The following is a 15,786-nucleotide window of genomic DNA, read 5'->3' on the forward strand; positions in this document are numbered from 1 at the left end:
TGTCCGTGACCAACTCCCAGAGTTCACTCAGACTCACATCCATCGAGTCAGTGATGCCATCCAGCTATCTCATCCTCTGTCGTCCCCTTTTCCACCTGCCCCCAATCCCTCCCAGCATCAGAGTCTTTTCCAATGAGTCAATTCTTCACATGAGGTGGCCAAAGTACTGGAGTTTCAGCTTTAGCATCATTCCTTGCAAAGAACACCCAGGGCTGATCTCCTTCAGAATGGACTGGTTGGATCTCCTTGCAGTCCAAGGGACTCTCAAGAGTCTTCTCCAACACCACAGTTCAAAAGCGTCAGTTCTTCGGCGCTCAGCTTTCTTCACAGTCCAACTCTCACATCCATACATGACTACTGGAAATTATAGTCATTATTTAATTCATTTATCTTATAGATGCCTGTTTGGTGCTAACATTGTGCTAAAAGTTGAGGCGATTAAATCCGATTAATCTCTCTATTGGTTCTGCTCTTGAGATGTTCTCAATTTAATGTCAAAGACATAGGTAAACAACACTATGTAATCCAACAGATTGTCACAGAAATGTTGCAGATACAATATGAGAAGTGCTCACAGGAGGAAGGGGCATAGGGTAAAGAAAATGGAGAGCCCACTTGCAGGATGAAAGCTGGAGTGGGATGAAGAAAGAGCAAGGGTTTTCCAGCAGAGAAATCAACCTTCACAGTGTAAGGGAGCCATGATGGTTATGGTGCATTTAGAATGGATTCATTCTCCTGTCTTCATATGAATCTCTCACCTAGTCATGTGACTTTTTCTTCCCTTACTGCCACTCCTCCAACCCCCCTGCAACACAAAGTCTCCTGGGTTCACAGAGGGGTAATGATTGGAAGCATGTACTTTGGAGCTGGGTTAAAATGTGATCTGATCATGGCCCCACACAATTAATATTTGCTTGACTTTGTGTGAGTTTCTTTATCCTCTCCAAGACTTTGTTTCCTCATCTGTAAAATGGGAATGATGAAAGAACTTACTTTATAGTGGTTTTTGAAGAAGCGAAAGAGGAGTGCATGTCTGTCATTTAGTACAGTGCTTTCTTGGCATAACTGCTCCTTTACAAATTTTATTTCCCACACTATAAGCTTGGCACCTCCCTAGGTGCAGCATGCGCCATGATATAGTTGTTCAGTAAACATGTGCACACTAACTTGTTTCAGTCATGTCCATCTCTTTGTGACACTATGGACACAGTAGTCCGCCAGGCTCCTCTGTCCATGGATTCTTCAGGCAAGAATACTAGAGTGAGTTGCCATGCCCTCCTCCAGGAGATCTTCCTGACCTAGGGACTGAACCCACGTCTCTTATGTCTCGTGCGTTGGCAGGCAGATTCTTTACCACTAGTGCCACCTGGGAAGTCCCATTCGGAATAGATGAATGCATATGTCTGACATTCTTAGTTTCCTGACTTCCTAGTCTCTATTGATGACTGAAGTTTTGTTAATAATTCCATTTTAGTAAATGGTAAACTGTAGAAATATAGTTTTCTGCTTGGAAACATTTTAATTAAGTTATTTTTATTTTTTAACCTTTAAACTCTTATTCCTGGGAATGTCCACTCTGAAGTTCATTTCTTTTCCCAGAAGACAGCAATTTATCAGCTTTGAGAAGATTATGATTCAACAGAGAGTCTGTTCAAGTCCATTTTGAGACATAGTTTCCTTTGAGGCTTCAATATGAGGAAGGCACATCGAAGGCCTTGTTAACACAAGTATTAATATTCATAACATACTTCCAGTCTCTTTTGTATCTCAGACTCATTCCTCTTCCATAATGCCATGATCTTTATCACTTTATCAGCTGCCCCCTAAGGAAATGTGCTGATAATTCACAAAACAAATAGATCTGCTCCTTGGCCCCTCTCCTCCTCTCAGTCTCTCAGTGTATCCAGCTCTGATTTCTCAATCCATCAGTATATGATGAAACCAGCAGGCCTGGTCATCCAGAGCCATACCAGTGATATAAACTTCCTGAGAGCTGGTTCCACTTAAGGCTGGCCCTGGGTAAAGGCATTCGGGGGAGCATGTCACTTTCTGCCTTCTGGACAGTGGGTGATGCCTTGTGGAGTGTCATTTAATAACAGAATCATTTGAATTTATTTCTTATGCAATTATGTCACAGATGTCAGTTCATTGTAGTGAACTGAAGTGGCTGGGGATTCCTGGCACCAAACACCAAACAAATGTATAAAAGTAGAACAGAGGTCTTGACTGGATACATAACTGGAAACACAAATTGACATTTTAGAAACAATATTTGATTTTACTAGTTGATTTTTCCTTTTATTGAGGTGGGGATGGAAGTAGGGGAGGGGTCATAGAAAATGAATTAAAAAAGGTAAATATTTATATATATAAAAATATATTTTATATGTGAAATATACATATAAAGTCAGTACTTTGTAGGTTGCCTTTGTGATATTTTTAACCACATATTTACTTTTCCCCTTAAATTATCTGTTAATGAGTACAGAAGTAGCCTATTATATATTTCTTCAATCGAATCAGTTGCAGGAGTGAACTTTCTTTATATTTGGCAATTTGAGACACCCACTGTCCCCTTTCATCCCCCAAACATCTGAAAAACATTGAGATAGCTAAACTAGATTGCTTTCTCACAATCTGCATCATATTTGCATAAAGTCTCTGGTCCTCACTTTGACCTCTCTTTTAATCTCCTTCCTCTGAAATTCATGTTTCCACCCCTTATCAGAGCTGAGGAACTGAGAAAAGGTGTCAGCTTGAGAAATAAGATGGTTCCACACATGGTGTTCTAGAGATCATGCTGCATACTTTCAAGAAGACCTGAGTGTGTGTGTGTGTGTGTGTGTGTGTGTGTGTGCATGCATACATGTGTCTCTGTCTATGTTTGTGTAGTAGCTGAAATCTGCTCTGCTTCTGTCTTCCCTGTGGAGACAAGAAATACCACATCTTGGTTTTTCATGAAACTGACAAGACTGATAGTAATCCATGACTTTGAACTTAAAAATCAGCAAGCAGCCTCCTAAAAGAGCTCACAGCCACATGAAGAGACAGATGTGTTGGACAGGATCTATTACAAGAATGAACAGGGATGATGGTGCAGAATTCTAAAGGCAACTTTGTTTTTGCCCTGACGTTCCCCTTTAAACCTACTCAGTGAGGAAAGGTTTTCCCCGACTACTGTACAAAATTTCAGAGAGTCCCATGGCCTTCTGCTTCCTTTCAGATGATACATGTCTAATGTCCACCTAAAGAGAAAAGAAGCACAGTCTCGAACAAGATGTCAGGATGGCCAGTCCACCGCAACTGTTCAGTGTTCATGCAGGCTTTAGAGAGGAGATGGCTGTGTTAGGGTAAAGAATAGAAAAATTTTGGAGCAAAATTCAGGACAGAAAAAGATTCAAAGTTATGAGGGTGTTATATAAGTAAAGCTACAAGAGAAGCTAAAGCTGATATGTGGACATAGAGTTGCCTCCTATGGTAGGCAGGATTCCAAAAGGACCCCCCCAAACACTCACTTTTACATAATCCTCTCCCCTTTAGTATGGCCAGGAGCTGTGATATGATGGAATATCACTTCTGCAATTATATTATTTGTAAAATTGAAGGGAATTTTGCAGATGCAGTTAAGATCCCTCATCAGCTGACTGTGAGTTAAGCAAAAGAAAGATTATTCTGGGTGGTCCTGACCTCATTAAGTGGGCCTTTAGAGGAGATAGACTTTCCTACTTGCCTGGAAGAAATCACACAGTGTGAACTGTCCAAGGCAGAGTGTGACCTTCACTGAGGGTCTCAGTCTCATAGTCACAAAAAATGGAATTCTGTCAACACCACAGATGAACTTGGATGAGGACCCAAATCTTCATATAAGACTACAGCCTTGACCAATGCCAGTACCATTATTGTCTCAAGTAGTTCAATATGTGGTAAATTAGAAACACAGCAAATAGAAAATGAATGTACCGCTCTTCATTAGATTGTTTCATGTTGGAGTGTGTTGGGAGATAAGGACACAAATTTAGTGAGAGACTTAATTGGGTAGGATCTAAGATGCTGGATTTATGAAAGTGTAGTGTTCAGTGGCGGAGAAGGCGATGGCACCCCACTCCAGTACTCTTGCCTGGAAAATCCCATGGATGGAGGAGCCTGGTGGGCTGCAGTCCATGGGGTTGTGAAGAGTCAGACACGACTGAGCGACTTCACTTTCATTTGTCACTTTCATGCATTGGAGAAGGAAATGGCAACCCACTCCAGTGTTCTTGCCTGGAGAATGCCAGGGACGGGGGAGCCTGGTGGGCTGCCCTCTATGGGGTCGCACAGGGTCGGACACGACTGAAGCGACTTAGCAGCAGCAGCAGCAGTGTTCAGTAGAGATCCAGATACACTTTGTAAAAAAATAAGTCTGGATGGCTTGTGTTCCATATTCTTTAGAGATGGGGTGTAAAAACTGTAGGGTGCTTCTCTGCATTATCCTGACCTCAGGATCCAGGCTAATGAACACCTTTTCTGCAACATTGCCAGTGGCAATGGCAGAAAACCACGAATTGCATGAAGGTGTTTACAACTTCAGTTCAAAAGGTGTCACTTTTCATTTTTACTCATATTTCATTGACCAAAGCAAGTCACCTGGACACACCTAACTTCAAGGGTAGAAAGAATGAATCAGAATTGATGAATTTCATCAGTCAGTTTTCAATAGTAATTTTAAAATAAGGAGGTGACAATGACTGCCAGCCTCTTAATTTATATGCAAACATCTTCGTCCCAAAGAATTCAAACATTCTCATCCCAGATTCTGAGAAGTTGTGCATGTGTTCACTGCAAGCACACAATTTATTTTGTATTGAATATTAGACACTACACAGAACTATGAACAACATTAAGACATAGGGGCCTTCTCTTGTATGGATGTTTTCTACCCTAATAATCCTGATGGGATACAAAATAAAATTTTAAGCCTTTTTAATGTAGGAATTTCCATGTTCCTGCCTCTTCTATGTTTTCATAGTCTCTTTCACATCTCTCCTGAGACTCAGTTTGCTAGTGAGTTCAGGGTCAGGAAGGGAAGACTCACAAGCTTTTCAAAGACGGATGCTGGGACAAACGTTGAGTGGTATTCTAATCAAAATTGTGTTAAGCCTCAGAAAAGAGTAGGAATGTGAGAGATATAAAGCTTCTCCCAAATAAAAACCAGTTGTATTCATGCCAGTTAGTAATAATATTTCAGTTTTTAAATTTTCACAGCACTTTCAACTCTTATTATGACTGCTGTAGGAAGGGCAATTATTTTTATCCCCCTGTGATAAGTGAAAAATCGAGTGATATGAATATTTGAGTTGCCTCTCCTTTTCTCCCATCAAAATGCTCAGTTAGAAAGGAACTTGCAGGTATTTCACTTCTCCAAGGATTACCAATATTTCAAACTTCAAAGTTAAATGGAATCTGTGTCTCTTGGGAAAATTTTTTTCAGGCATCCACAAAGATGTGGTAGAGACTGGTGGGGAATGGTAAAGTTATAGATGGTAAATGCCATCCTGTCGATCATTGTGGAAGCCAGACACAGAGGAGGGAGCCAGGAAGGAAGGAGAAGATGAATGAACCTGCAAGGTATTACATGCCCATGAACGTGCTGCGCAGAAGAGGCAGATACAGGAGCTGGGCACGAGCAGCCAGAGAAATAGAAGGAGAAGTAGGAGAGAAGGTCTGGACTAAGAGGAGAGCATTTCCAAAAGGAAGGAAGGGGACAGTGTCAAAGTTCACAGAGGAGGCAGCTAAAAGGATGAAGAAAGACTTCTATGAATGCTGTAAATCAGGCTATTACTGACCTGGGTGAGGACCTCTGTGATAGAGAGGAAATGGAAGCTAGATTGTTGTGGGGCAGACTCTTTCCCAAGAAGCTGCAGAAGTACTGGTGAGCAAGATGATAGCTTCTTATAGGGATACAACCTCAGGGAATTAAAAAAAAAAGTGTTACAAAGGCAGAAATTTGTATTAAAAGTGGATTTATATTATATTTAGAAGGAAAGTGCTCACAAAGACAGAAAAGATCATGGTGCAGGTGAGAGAGGTACTGTTGCTGGAGCAAGGTGCCTTCTGTGGCTAAATCTCCTGTGTAAGCATCAGTCTCTGATAGGAGGAGGCTCTCCTCCTTGTAGTAAGTGGAAGAAAGGGAGAATGGGACCTTATAGAGATGGACGAGATGGGGCTAGAGGGTGAGGTCCACTCTGGAGGCCTCACATTGCTAACCATACAAGAAACTTATTTGTAGGAGGAAGGAAAGATGGAGAAGACCCAGGTCACAAGGAACTTTGCCAAAATTGCCATTGTCCCCATTTGGGATCAATCAGATAACATCTGCTCTGAACTTCCCTGGTGGCTTAGATGGTAAAGAATCTGTCTGCAATACAGAAGACCTGGGTTCAATTCCTGGGTCGGGAAGATCCCCTGGAGAAGGGAATGGCTATCCACTCTAATATTCTTGACTAGAGAATTCCATGGACAGAGGAGCCTAGCAGGCTACAGCCCACATGGTCACAACAGGACCGAGCGACTGACTGATACTTTCACGTCATGGGACTTCCCTGGTGGTCCTGTGGCTAAGACACTGTGCTCCCAATGCAGGGGGCCTGGGTTTGATCCCTAATTTCCTACTATCCTGGCTTCCCTAGTGGCTCAGTGGTCAAGAATCCACCCGCCAATGTAGGAGCCGCAGGAGACATGAGTTTAATCCCTGGATTGGGAAGATGCCCTGGAGGCAGAAATAGCTATCCATACCAGTATTCTTGCCTGGGATAATCCCATAGGCAGTAGAGCCTGGCAGGCTACAAAGAGTCAGACATGTCTAAGCATGCATGTGTTTCATTCATTCACGTAGCATCTAGGGAGAGCTTTGCAGAGCATCGTCCTGCTTTTGGACAAGGCAGGAGGGAAATGAAATCCAGGAAGTCCCTTTGAGCCAGATCTCCTTTCACACATCTTGACACACCCCCAAGCCAGTCTCGAAAGACCATGCCCAAGGTCAGGGAGAGGCTAAGAGATGAGTCTCTTTGATTGGTTCTGAATGGAGCTTGACTTTGAAGCCAGGGCCTGGACCTGGAAACTTTGTGAGTGGTGTCGGGGCACAAATACAAAATTTGTGAGTTGACCTGTTTAATCTTAGGACATCTAAATTGTGAGGAATACAATTTTGAGATCTCTTTTCCTATTCACATCTGTAAGAAAGATATTTTCAGCCCTGTGAGGGTTTTATGGCTCAAATTGAGTACTTCTTCCTCTGTGAGAAATGTGTTTTATGTTTGGAGGGATTTTTCATTTGTTCCATTGAAGGGCATCTCAGAAAAGACACTTGTTTGAGGCGCAGCTGCTCTTAGTAGAACTGGAGGAGGGGTTTCTGCGTGCAGGATTAGGTTGATGGGCCAGTATCTTTATTCTCTAGGGACTTTTGGGAATCTTCCATGATTGGCTGAGCAGGAGGAATCTTCCAATGACAGCTCTATAAAGAAAGAAAGACAATAAAGACAATCTAATAGGCAGCCAGTCAATGAAGATTTTTGTCTGGAATAAATTTAGCACATCTCATAAAGTTTTTATAGATGCTACCTTTCAGATGCTTAGAATATTATTATCCAGCCCAACATTTCTCTGTTCCTAATTTTTCTTCTTTTAGCCTGAAAAAAAAAACAACAACTTTTCAGATGTCTTTTGGTGTCTATTTTAAGCTCTTAGCAGAGTTATTTAAATGACTGATTTCTCTATTTCCACCGCTTGGAGTTCTTTTCCTACGGGATTTAATTAGAGTCTTCAACAAAAGTCTGACAATTAGTGGGCTTTGTGATGGAATTCATGGTTTCTATCTTTCCTTGGCTTCAACAAAGAAGCCTCAACAGGTCCTTCCTAAACATAACATTTTGGTGCTTTGGGGCCAAAATAGAAAAAAAAATACAGAATTCACATAGAGATAAAATAACTGATCATTCTCAAATAATAGAAGAGAAAGTGATTCCAAATCTAGCCTGCAGCAACAAAATTCAAGTTATTTAAAAATTCACTTAACAAGTGAAAATGAAACAAGACATAACAAAACAAAAAATAGGAGCTGCATTACTAAGAATTCTGCATGCTGTTTCATGCTGGGCTCTCTGCAGATATTACAAATCTATCGTTTCCTCTGATCTTCCATGCAATTCTCAACCTCTCTCTCTCTTTCCCCTCTCCCTCCCTCTTGTGTGTTTTGGGAAGGAGTGCATGTGAGTAAGAGTGCTGGGGCAACTACAAAGGAACTCTGTCTGTGCCGGGTAAAAATATATTCATACCTTTCCACATGGATGGTGCTTGATGAGCCTGCTTTAATGTCCCTTGGGTCTGTGGAGTTGTGCAACTCTACAGTATATTTTATTACTTAATGGAAAAGGAGGTGTATTTCTTTATGTTCTGAAAAAAGCATGAAACAAAACTGTGTGTGTGTGGCGGGGATGGGGCAGGGGGTGATGCAGAAAAAGAATCACCCCCTGAAATTTCTCCTCTGCCCATGATCTTCATAAGTTGGATGGTCTGATTCTGCTGGTAAAGCTCCCCTTTTGCATAAGGAAAGGACAGTGAAAAGATAACATGTTTTAACTGTTTTTTCCCCTTCCACAGAGAAAAGCCTCTATGGGGCCATGAAACCCATTTGTTTTTGTGGTATTGCCATTGATTCTATATCTCAATAAGGAGAAATCAAGCATTCTAGGATTTGGGTTTGTTTTCCTTATAACATAAGTAAAATATAATCTTTATATATGTTTCAGAAAGTACTATACAAATCCTAAATTTGTGGTTGTGACTTCCTTTGCCTCCTGGACTATATGGCAGAACACTTTGGTGGAGGAAGGCAGGGTCCATGGAGAAGCAGGACAGACGTCCCAAAGGTGTGGTCCTGAGATGCCCTGGGCAGCCACACAGGGGCCAGGTCCTGGAGATTAATCTCGGGTCCTCCTGGTGCACCTTGGTCTCCAGATGGGTGTGAAACACCAGATGAGAACTTTAGACTTGGCATTTACTTTGGGAACAGAGAAGGGTAACAGAAAAAAAAGGACCAGTCTTGCTCTGGGAGTTAGAAACTTTGAGCTCTCCTCCCAAGAACATCACTTGCTCATGGCATGTCCTTGGGCAGGTGAAGATATTTCGTCTGGTTATACCTGTGTTTTATGGAAAGCAGGGGTAGTAATCTCTGCCTTGCTTACCTCAGGAGTGTGACAGGTGTCAGGTAGCACAAGGAACATGGCTGCTTTATATTTGGATGTAACCATGCTTCGCCAACTGCGAATGCCTATGATAGTGTGCTTCCTGTGTGCCTGGACTTGCACTAGGCTCATGCAGGAATGGTCAAGGACTCTGGACCCTAGTCCTCAGCTCTCAGTGGGATGAGAGGCTAATTCAAGCAGGAAGAAGCAATGGTGAGGTCAGGTGCCTTGGTGGGGCTACCCTAGTCAGAAATAAGCAGATGTTTGATTTACCATAGCAGCCGTCAAGCTCCCTGGGGGCTATGTGGACAAAGAATTGCCATATTCCATTGTCTCTGAGGCCTACCCTCCCATGTTTTAGCAACTCTAGGACCAGATATCTCCTACAAAGAGCAGTTGGCTATTGTTGAAATAGTAGCTCTTGTTATAGGTACACAAATAATGGCATATATTATAATCTATGAAGACTTACATTGAATAAAATATGAGAAGAAAAAGATGATATCCTGAATATTCGACACTGCTAAGTCCAACGTTGAGAAGAACTTTAAGTTAGTGAGTCTCTCGTCATCAAAGTAATTCAGTCTTTCATGGCAATCATTACAAAGTGGGGCACTGGAAATGTATCACCTGGACACTTCCTTGCAGAGCATTAGATTTTGACTTTCAGAACATTGACACGCTTTATTCTTCTTAGAAATTAGTTGATTTCTATAATTTTTTAAATCTTAGAAATAGGATCTTATCAAGGCTGGGGCAGGGAAACTGACACCAGAGATTCAGTTAGACATGAAGGGAAGCCATTGGGTTTGTAGCCATGAACTTTATTGTTAAAGTTGCTTTCAACTCCAGGCTGTTCTCAGTCAACCATTAGCTGCTTCCAGTTTTTTGGACTGACTTCCTTCTTGACACCCTTTCCACTGGGTTGTATTAAAGACACTATCTCTTGGGAACCAAAAAGAGGTGGAGGTAGGCAGTGGAGGGAAATGAGAGAAAGAGGTTGTTCAAACCCTTATACTTTCTTTAAAAAAAGAAATTGAATCTCCTCGGCATTTAAAAATGCTCTTTTGATTTTGACTTGAACTATTGCCCTAGAGCCCTGACTTACAACAGCTATTTAGCTGGAGTCTAGTGCCTGGTTTGATTCCCCTTATTTCTGGCTTTGGGGTCCCAGTCCTCTTCCTGGCAATTTTTCTTCTTTGGTGACCCAACCTATTTGGCTGTGGTTATCAACCAATCCGGCCTGCATCTTGATGTTCCTCCTCCTCCTGCTTGGTCCAGCAGGTGAGTGGAGGCCCTCCGTCTGACAGCTTCCTAACTCTAGCCCCCATGGCCTTTGTCACAGCAAAATGGATTTCATTTTCTCCTGGCATTTTTGAGTCAGATAGGCTCTAGGTTCAAATTTGATTTTGCCAGTTATTCCCTCTAACCAGCGACTCCTCAGTTGTCAAATGGGTAATAGTAATAATACCCACATCATATCCATCTTGTTTTGTTTAAATTAGCAGATGAGTTTTAAGGATTTAGTATAGAGACTGGTCGGCATATGGAAACTATTCTTATCTTCTTACAAGTAGTAAGACTTGTTGTTACAGCAGTAGTGTGTTAGGAGTATCTGGGGAATAGAGAAACTGGCAGCATTACGCAAATTAGTTTGTGGTCACATTTCTATGCTTTTTAACAGAACCAAGGAAATGGCCACCTGCTCCAGTGTTCTTGCCTGGAGAATCCCAGGGACAGAGGAGCCTAGTGGGCTGCCATCTATGGGGTCGCAGAGAGTTGGACACGACTGAAGCGATTAGCAGCTGCAGCAGCAGCCTCAGCAGCAAAACTTTTCTAAGATTTGCTAGAAAATTAAGTCCTAAGACATCTATTGTATGTTAATGAGTGAACTTATTTCCTCTTCATTCTAGAGTAGTATTAGCTAAGTATCTTCTTTGGGAAAATTGAGAGAACAATCCGTGGAATCATTTTCTATGGGGCTAAATTCTCTTAAAGAACCTCAGTCGGGAAAAGCTGATGAAGAGTAGATTTCCATAGTTTATGCGGTGGGGTTTGTATCTGAAAGCCATTTGATTTAGAAGAATGTGTGTGAGTCAAAGGGGGAATGGAGTTAATACATAAATTCCAAATATAGCATGCTTATAAGGGATTCTAAAGACTCTGTCTCCAAGAGGGATTTTTCTGTTGTTTAAAGTTATCCTCTGTAGACCTGATCCTGAAACCTATTTCCCAGCTAATAATTTTCATTTTTATATTATTGAGCCTGAATGCTGACCATAGACTTTTCTTGCAGGTGGTGCTAAATAAAAATGTTGATGCATGTATTTTGGAAGCCATTGGAGAATGTTGTCTAGAATTTTAGCCCATCTCATTTTTGCTGCAGTATTCTTATTATAAAACAAAAATGTGCTTTCAGATGGCATTCTAAAAGAAGACAAGGGAGGGGCAGATGTCTGGAATAATACAGATGTGTCAAATCTTTCATTGCATTTGGTTGGTGGGGACATCTGGCTCAGAATTACCAGTTAGACTGGAGAGAAAATGTGGTCAAGACACTTTCTCTTTGACATCTAGTTCTAGATCAAATCTAGGTAGGAACAGAGTGATGAAATCAGAAGGAAAAGTGGATAGATTTATTTTCCCCAAACAACTCATGTAATCAAGAGAAAGAGAACTCCCTAGAACTCTGAAGGGGCTACTTGGCTACAATACATTAGTGTTAGGAGATAGAAAGATGTTTCCAGTCGTCTTTGGAAGTATGAAATATCAGTAGTTTTTCTGTCTTTTTATAATGGCCTTTCATTCTGAAATTCTTCTTTTTAAAACAAGCTTTATTGGAGTGTAATTGAAACAATGTTGTCTTAGTTTCTGCTGCTGCTAAGTCCCTTCAGTCGTGTCCGACTCTGCGTGACCCCATAGACGGCAGCCCACCAGGCTCCCCCATCACTGGGATTCTCCAGGCAAGAACACTGGAGTGGGTTGCCATTTCCTTCTCCAATGCATGAAAGTGAAAAGTGAAAGTGAAGTCGCTCAGTCGTGTTGGACTCTTAGCGACCCCGTGGACTGAAGCCTGCCAGGCTCCTCTGTCCATGGGGTTTTCCAGGCAAAAGAGTACTGGAGTGGGGTGCCATCACCTTCTCCGTGTCTCAGTTTCTATTGTACTGCAAAGTGAATCAGTGTCTTTTCTCTAACTGTGTTATGAGGACCTCATTTTGATTCTGGGTGGTTATAGGAACAGTGAACATAAATGGGACCTGTTGCCAGCAAAACAGCCCCCTTACATTCTCAATACACCTCACACTCTGAACACATACCCCCAGCTCACTGCATTAGAGTAGACTAATTCAATAACGTGGTGACCCTGGGAGAGTGAAACCTGTCTTAGAGCTAGAGGTTGGCACAGTTATTCTACATTTTGCAATCTTGCATTTAGCCTCTTTCAATGGGCATTCATATTTAAGCTATTGAACAAAATGAAAAGTCTTTTTAGGGAAAGGTTAAGCTATGTAGACACTGGTATTAAAGGGATATTTTGCTTTTCCTGTAGAGATTTATCTTCACTTTAAAGATTAAACATGAAATGAGCCATGGAAAGAAAAAAAGAAAAAGAAAAAGCCGAATGGTAGATCAGAAGAATTCCACTTTCAACATCTCCTTCTAATGAGCCTACAATTAGATAAGGATTGTCAACAGAGCGTTTGCCAAAACCCAGACATGTGTGTGTGTGTGTGTGTGTGTTTTCAGGTGGAGGTAGGGATGTTAGGGAAAGAGAAAGTTAGAAAAGAAATTCTGTGCTAAGAAATCTCACTGTTTCTCTGTTTGTGAACAAACTAAAGTAAACTGATAGTTCTCTGACCGTCTAGGCAGGCTTATCTGTGGAAAATAGCCGTGTCCCCTTCTGCTGCATTTTAAATAGCTCAACTCACGGAAACACGACTGATGAGGTGATTTTTTTCATTCCTAGTAAACTTGTAATACAGGCCACAAAAGAAAGCACCTTCCAACTCTTTTCAACTGTTTATTGCTGGATAGTTCAGTTCAGTTCAGTCACTCAGTCGTGTCTGACTCTTTGTGACACCATGAACTGCAGCACGCCAGGCCTCCCTGTCCATCACCAACTCCTGGAGTTTACCCAAACTCATGTCCATTGAGTCGGTGATGCCATCCAGCCATCTCATCCTCTGTTGTCCCCTTCTCCGCCTGCCCTCAATCTTTCCCAGCATCAGGGTCTTTCCCGACTGCTCCCTCATCTTCCCTCAGTCTCTTCTACATAGTAGCAAACACATAGGCTGGGAAAAACTTTATAATGAATAGCAAGCCAGTATTATGTCATCTTCTGTGACCCACTGGCTTTGAAACAGCTTCTTGAAGTCATTTTAAAATGGGGACACTGGGACTCCCCTGGTGGTCCAGTGTTTAAGACTCAGCACTTCCATTACAGAGGGTGTGGGTTCCATCCCTGGTCAGGGAACTAAGATCCCACATGCTGTGTTGTGCAGAAAAAAGAAAAAGTATCAGTTGTTTAAAAATAAAATAAAATGGGGAAACTTAATGCCTGCAATAAATGAAGTTGTGCCTGTGTCACCTAAGGAGGGAGGTAAGCATGTACGGGGGGAAGTGTGCCATCATAGGAGGTAAAAACTGAAGGAAAGAAATATTCTTGATGATTTCAATCCAAAACAAGAGCAGTGGGCTCTGTGCTTCAGAAAACTTGACCCTAACCTGCACATGTTATAATGAGATGTTCTGAGCATCCTATTCTGAACCTCTGATCAAAAGGCAGGTCCTGATGGCTGGTTTGGCTTAAAAGTACTCTAATAGGGATCTTCCTTCTACACGCATGTAAACTTTGGGTGGGAGAGGTGTAATATATGTAACCTTATATTAATACCATCAGCCTTATCCTGAGGGTGTGACTAGAAATTCAGCCTCATAGTGAACCCTGAAAACCATGCCAGGAGAATTTTGGGGGCTGCTAATGAGAACCATAAAATAACACTAAAGAAAGATCTGAATGAACACGCCAGATGACTGCGTTTGTACTCCCTGAATTGGGTGGAAGATTTATGAATCAAGTTTGGGGCTGCCTTAGCATCTAGCCTCTCATAAAATTTGGCCGCTGCCCTGTTTAAATAAAATGGAAGATAAAAGTGGTTTCAAGAGTGTGATGAAACGATTGTGTTATTGAAATGCTAATTTAGATGTGGTAACTGCCTAAGAAATTCCCCGTTTATGAAACATGCCCAGTGAAAGCTCCTTTTCTACAAAGTTGTGTGTGTGTGTGTGTGTGTGTGTGTGTGCATGCATGCACATGTTCTACTGTTTGACAAGCACTTCAATGGTGTCAGTCTTGGTTTGTTTCTACCTAGGGGCTTTCTCTGTGGCTACTTTAACACACATTTTAAATTATCATTTGTTGAACACATGAGCTCACTTTTTCAAATACCACTGCATGCTTGACAAGATTTGGAACCTTCTGGAAAGAGGTCCCTGGCTCAGTGGCTTTGATCATGGACTATCTAATTTGCTTGACTAGAGGATTCACCTCAGGCCAGGGGAAGAAAGTGGACTGTCATCAACTCGGGACCAGTGTAGTGAACAGGCTGTTCCTGGAGGCCTTTGACCTAGAACCCCTTGGGTAAAATAGCTTCATCCAATCTCCTCAGCCTCAGCTGAATGATAGGTTTTTGGAAACTGAGCTGTACCCCAGGCACTGTTGTCACTGTAGATAAACAAATGGACAAATATCTGAACCATGGGCTCTCCCTGCAGCAATGCAAATCGAAAAGTAAATGCATTTTGAATAAACAAAGCCATAGGATTGTAAAAGTCAGCCTGGTGATACAAATGTCCAGCAAATCTGTCATCTGTGTGTGACATTCGAGGGAGAATTCATCAGGGCTTAAGTTTACTTGTAAAGAGGGCAACTATGAAAAATTGTCAATAGAGCACTTATTGTGGGGAGTATTTATTCTATCCAAGTTGCTTTCTCCATTAGTACAATCACTAAAATGCACCATCCAGCCTCTGGAGTATTTACACTTTCCTTTCCATAATTATAAATGTGGAGGCAGCTGATGAATAATACCTGGGAAGTAGAAAGGATCTAGAGAGAAATGGAAAAAACCCATGACAGAGATGAAAAATACCATGTTGGAGCTCGCAACCCTTGGCCCAGCGAGGGTTTCAGGTCATCCATCTTGCCTTTGATTTGTCTGCCTTTTCACTTCAAATAGGTTTACAGGTTTTTAGCTGAAACCAATTAAAGAGAGCCAATTGGCAGGGTTAGCACTTGTGGTGTTTATGGTGTGCATTGTATTGATTTATGCCGCTCAGCAGCTACAGTGAAAAGCAAACTACATGGAGAGGAAGGGAAACCTCATCCCAGGGAGGCATTGCAGTGCTCAGGATTAATGCGAGGATGGTAATGAATGACGCTATAAAGAAAACTGCTGGCTAGGCAAGATCCAGCAAAAAGAGCTTTCTTTTTTCTTTTTAGAAAGGCATACCAACAGTAACAGTTCAATGATAAGTAGTTATGCAAGATGCTTAGTATCCATTGGCA

General features: G+C 41.8%; 1 long non-coding RNA gene across 1 annotated transcript in view; it reads left to right on the forward strand.

Moving 5' to 3' along the window:
* The window catches only part of LOC109566222 (uncharacterized), a 133,764-nt gene that overhangs the window by 79,714 nt on the left and 38,264 nt on the right, over positions 1–15,786 (forward strand). The gene's annotated exons all lie outside the window — the stretch shown is intronic.

This window comes from Bos indicus, chromosome 11 (assembly GCF_029378745.1).
Source record: "Bos indicus isolate NIAB-ARS_2022 breed Sahiwal x Tharparkar chromosome 11, NIAB-ARS_B.indTharparkar_mat_pri_1.0, whole genome shotgun sequence".
Classification (NCBI taxonomy): domain Eukaryota; kingdom Metazoa; phylum Chordata; class Mammalia; order Artiodactyla; family Bovidae; genus Bos; species Bos indicus.